This window comes from Zonotrichia leucophrys, chromosome 5 (genome assembly GCF_028769735.1).
Source record: "Zonotrichia leucophrys gambelii isolate GWCS_2022_RI chromosome 5, RI_Zleu_2.0, whole genome shotgun sequence".
Taxonomy (NCBI): Eukaryota; Metazoa; Chordata; class Aves; order Passeriformes; family Passerellidae; genus Zonotrichia; species Zonotrichia leucophrys.
In genome coordinates this window covers 5,258,063-5,263,714 of record NC_088175.1, presented here as the reverse complement: position 1 = coordinate 5,263,714, position 5,652 = coordinate 5,258,063, and positions in this window count along the sequence as shown.

The window sequence follows — 5,652 nt, the reverse complement described above, 5'->3', positions numbered from 1 at the left end:
TTGCTCTGCCTAAATCTATTTGCTTTCCCTCCAGGGCAGGAGTTTCACTTCCCTGAAAGCAGAGCAGCTGTGGATTGCAGAATCATGGAATGGGTAATGTTGGAAGGCACCATGAAGGTCATCCTATCCAATCTGCCTGCTCTAGCAGGACCTGGACCGTGTCACTCATGGTACCTGGACTGAGTCCAGGCTCCTTTTGAAAATTAATGCTTGGTCACCCTCAAAGTAAGGAATTTCTTGTTCATGGTCAGGTGGGATGGTTGGGCTGTTGACTTTAACAAGTTTTTTTGCACTGTCACAAGTACCATTCATGTAAGTAAGTGAAAGCTGACCATGGCTTGGCACAGGTCTGGGAAGCACCACAGGTCCTTGGGCTGGGGGTCTGCTCTTGAAAACTTCTGTGGAACAGACACAAAACTGGATAGAGATCCATGATCACAGCAAAACTGCAGGGGGTATTGAGTGCAAGTCCACAGAAGCCTTGTCTGAGCCAGACTCATTAATGATTTGAATGCTGAACTGCAGAGAATGCTTATCCAGGAACTGCAAGCATGGTGACCAGCAATAGGAGACAAAATCTGATCTCAGAATTATCCAGGAAAATAAAAAAACCAATAGGATGCAGTTCAAACACAACAAAAATGGCATATGGCAATGCAACAGAAGTAAACAACTGTACAAACACAGGGAGGAAATTGCCCATTCAGTAATAACTCTGCAAAAATTCAAACACATTCTGCAGTAATGACAGGTCATGAACTGTCTGTCATGGGCTGTGTCAGCACACTGCTGTGAAAAAGGAAGCCTCCAACTGGGAAATGCAAAAAGGAGGGACACCAGGACAACACAGAAAGAAACTCCTCTGCTCCAGCTGTTATTGCCAGAGCTTGGCTACTGTGCAATGTCCACTCTTGGCATTCAAGTCCAAAAGGCATAAGAGAGAATGATTGACAGACCAGAAATGTGATGTCTGAGAAAGCACTGAAGGAACCAACAGAGAAAATTTAGAACCACACCAATTTAGAAAAGAAAGTAGGCCTAGACTACTTTCGCCTAGGATACTACAATGTTGGACCTCAAAGAACTAAAAATTGTTTCCAGAAAGAAATGGGAAGTGGGAAGGGAAGGCAAGGCAGGGCAGGCAAAGCAGGGAAGGCAAAGCAGGGCAGGCAAAGCAGTCTTCAGGGAAATTCAGCTCCACAATGGCTGATACCAGGCCCTGTCCTGTGATTGCAGTTCTTCCCTGATCAGTCTCAGAAACCACTCACTCAACTCTTCCTCCTATGTTAGGAAAGCCCAAGGTTTGCTGGCAACTCCACATTCCTCCAGATTCCTGTTTTTTATGTAAGCTGTAGGGAAGATGATGCCAGGGCTCTGCTCCTTGAGCCTCAGTCTGCCTCAGAGGGCACTTGGCAGTCACTGCCACTTCTCCTCCCTCCCTGCTACAAGTGTTGGGTGTGCAGAGACATTTCCCACTGTGCCCACAGTAATCCCTGCCCATGTGGCTATCAGGCACTCTTGGGGAAAACATTTCAGGCATGACTATTTTTGATTATGATCCTGTGGCCTGAGCTCCACCAGCCTGGGCTTGTTTGGTTTAAGAAGGAGCCAAGAAAGTGCTGCTGACAGGACAGTTACCAAAAATGACCATGCAGGACATGAAACAGCAGAAGGCTCATCCCCACTATCCCAGGACAACCTCTATAAAGAAACCACCACAGGTTTGAGCTGTGACACAGTGCACCCTGTTCCTCATGGCATTCTCCCCTTGCAGCATAAACTCCTGCCCCAGGACTCCCCAGGACACCTGCTGTGCTCTGGGCATAGACCTGAGCCAGGACAGCCAGGGACAGCCAGGGACAGCCAGGATAGCCAGAACAGCCAGGACAGCCAGGGAATCCAGGAAAGCCAGGATAGCCAGGACAGCCAGGATAGCCAGGGACAGCCAGGACAGCCAGGGAGTCCAGGAAAGCCAGGATAGCCAGGGACAGCCAGGACAGCCAGGACAGCCAGGGACAGCCAGGGACAGCCAGGGACAGCCAGGAGAGCCAGGGAATCCAGGACAGCCAGGACAGCCAGGGACAGCCAGGGAATCCAGGATAGCCAGGACAGCCAGGATAGCCAGGACAGCCAGAACAGCCAGGACAGCCAGGGACAGCCAGGAGAGCCAGGACAGCTGCAGCAGCCCTGGCGTGACCAGAGCCCATCGAGGCAGGGAACCTTGGCTGCAGGGCTTTCCCCACAGAGGCAAAGGAAGGATGGGCACAGCACTTTTGCCAGGGCTGACATCTCAGGGAATAAAGACAAATAAATTGGTGGGAATTTGTGGGAGACCTAAGTGTAAACACGACAGGAGAAGGAAGCTCTCCCCAGCTGAGGGACCAGGGAGCCACCCCAGGGCCCAGCTGGGTGTTAGGAGAGGACTCACGATGGTCTGAGGAGGAGGCAAATTTCTCTCTACAAGCGAGTCCAGCTCGGCTGTGCTGAGTTTTTACGCTGGAAGTCGGTGGGACAGGGCTCAGGAACATCAGCTACCAGTTGCCAAAGGGCCACAGTCGGCCCTGGCGCTGGGCCATGTCCAGAAGGAGGAACCCTGCCGTGCCAGCCCTGAGGGGCATGCCCCGCTCCGCGGCCCCACGCGTGGGCTCGCCCGTTCCCGCAGGTTTTGCTCCCATCTAGCGGCTGATCCCGGCTCCACACGGCTCTCGGAGCCCGGAGGAGGCAGCCCGGGGTCCGCAGCTCGGCTCGGGCAGTGTCTGTCAGAGCCCCTCGGTGGCCAGGGGGCACCGGCAGGGCCGGGGCTGGGGCTGCCCTGAGCGCCGGCCCTGTGCCAGGGGACCCGCACGGCCAAGGGATGATCCCTCAGCCTGTGCTCTGAAGGGCTCGCCCCCCTCTTCCACAGTGAAAACTCATCTTTAACATCTACCCCAGGTTCTGTCTGAGCTGCACCACCTCAGTTTGGGCTTATCCTCCCCCTTCCCGGACCCTCTTCTCCCTCCAAAGTTTGGAGAGACTGCAGCAGACATGGGCACAATGGGCCATGGACCATGTGGCACCATCAGCAGGAGCCACAGCAAGTGTCTGGGAATGAAAATTTCGGTCTTTCTCAGCACTGGGCAGCCTGGAAGGAAATAAAATTACATCATTCCTCATAGTACAAGCCCATTTTGTTAGGCACAAAAGACCAGTGTGAAGTTCAGAGGGTAGAATACAGTGAAGAAAAAAAACCCCAATACTCATCTGTGAACCAAGATAGGCTTTATAATTTTTCCAAAACCCTGCAAGGGCATACAATACGACAAACAGCTCCAGACAGTCTGCTCTTGCAAGTACTTTGTCCAGCCCTGAAACACAGGGGTTTTCCCAGCAGCTGCTTTAAACTCAGTCCATTTGTTTAAACTGCTGGCAGACTGGCACCGCTTTTAGAACAGCCCACTGGGGCAATAGGCAATGGTCCCACACAGGCTGTGTGAGCCAAGCTGGACAGCACAGGCACCCACAGCCCCTGGAGCAGGGGGCAGCTCGAGGATGGCAGCTGGGATCAGGCTGAAAAGCAGGATAGCAATAGGAGAAAGGAGAGTTAGAAGGTGTGATGCTGGCAGCTGGAGCTCAGAGAGATGGAACCAGGGCTCCTGAAAAGCAAACAGGAAAGGCAAACACATGCAGGATTATTTCTTTTGGCTGCTAATTTGCCATCAGTGGAGCCATATGATGAAGTAGTGAGGAGTCACCCAGGGGTGAGGGCAGAAACCCATCTTCAGGTGTCCATATGGCCGTAGATCAGATTAAGTCAATTAAAACCTTATCCTAAAGCCCTTTACTACAGCAGGAAGCCCAGTTGCTGTGGAATGGGGAAAAAATCATGTTCTTGGGTCCTGGCTCTGCAGCACTGCCTCTCAACCTCTCCTCTCCACACTCACAAGCTCCAGCTCTTTCTGTAAAGCACAGGGCACATCCCACCTATCCTGTTCACCACTGTCTTTCACAATCTTCCCATAGAACTGCTGGTTATCTGGCAGGCAGACACATCTAAGTGCTCTGTGCAGGCAGACATCTCAGTGGTCTGTGCATCCTACTTTACAGCAGAGTTGAGTTCACAGTGTTTTGTTGTCCTGCAAGTCTCACACTCTGCTAAGAGGCCACTCACAGCCCATACAAATGATACATCACGTAGGAATATTTCCCTGTAATGCCCCATAATAAAAACGCAAATAATGAACATGAAAGAGGCACGGTCCTTTCCATGTCCCAGTGCCACTAGATGGCACCAGGAGTGTACCCTTCCCAGCCGGGGTGTTCCCAGGGCCACCGGGGGAAACTGGGGAATCCAGGCCAGCCCTTCCTTGCTGCAGAGAGCTCAGCACACACAGTGCCTCCTCCTCGTCTTTTCTTCATGCACCGTGGGGTGCTGCAGTAAAGGCAGGCATTTCAGCCTTAAAAATCAACCTTCAGTGATGTGCTGGGGGTAATAGCCTGTGGTGGCTTTTGCCATGTTGCCTGCCACACCCACATCCCTTTCCCCACCTGTGGACCAGGCATCACTCCCAGCTGGGTGCTGGAAAGGAAAGCCTAAAAGGTGGGTACAAGTTATTTTGATTAATATTGGGATTAACATATGAGTTTCCCATCATTGACAGGCTCCTCTTGGGAGGAACAGGAATAAAACACAATTCACTATATAATTTTGCAATCAGAAGGTTTGCCTTCTCTGAGGCCTTACAGTTTTAGAGATTGATTCTCCTCATGCACATTTGATATCCAACAGAACTCAGCATGTCCCAGAGTATTACCTGTGGTTTTCACTATCAAGCCCTCCATTCCCTGTCACATCCTTGGCAAAGCCACTAAACAAACCAGGGAAGAACAGGCAGCACTTCAGCAAATGTCAGGTGTTTCCTCAGACCTTGCAGCATAATTAAGGAGCATCTGCTTTCCACTGCCCTCAGCATCAAGGTGACCCTCAGAGATGGCAGCTCACATGAGGGGAATGCTGGTGAGGCCCTGTAGTAACACTTCAAAGCAGCCAGCCAAACCCTGGCCCCCAGCAGTGTGGGGCACTCAGGTGACAAATCATTGCTCATCACAGAGCCCTTCTGCCCCAAGCAGAGCTGGAGAGGTGATGGAGCAGCTTCCAAAAGAGCCAGAGCAGCTTGTCACTCCTTCCTGCCCACATCCCAAGCCTAGTGTGTCTGGGTGATGGATGAGCATGGCAGTGGCACAGCCCTTGTGCCAGGGGGATCCCAGTGAAACCTTAAGTGAAAAGGGAGAGGGAAAGAGACTTTGTGCAGGAAGCCTCTGAGTGATGCTATCCTGCTCACAGAGGTGGAGTCCCTGGAAGAAAGGCCAAGTGGGAGATGCATAGCACAGCTCCATGGTGGCGCTGGCAGGCAGGTGGCAATGGCAGGGCTGTCCCTGCCCACATCCCAAGGCCACAAGATAATCCTACAGGAGGATCCTGAGTGTGACCCTGCTTCCCAGCCCTCTTCAGAGGGTGGCACAAATCCCACACAAGCGCTTTAACCCCAGGTTCAGGTGAAAGCTAGAAAGGAGGAGGCTGGATCACTTGGGAAGTTCAGGTCACATAATCGAGTGGGTTAAAATCCCTCATCCATTCCATCAAACAAGGCAAATCCCTCGTCCTCCTTCCCTGCA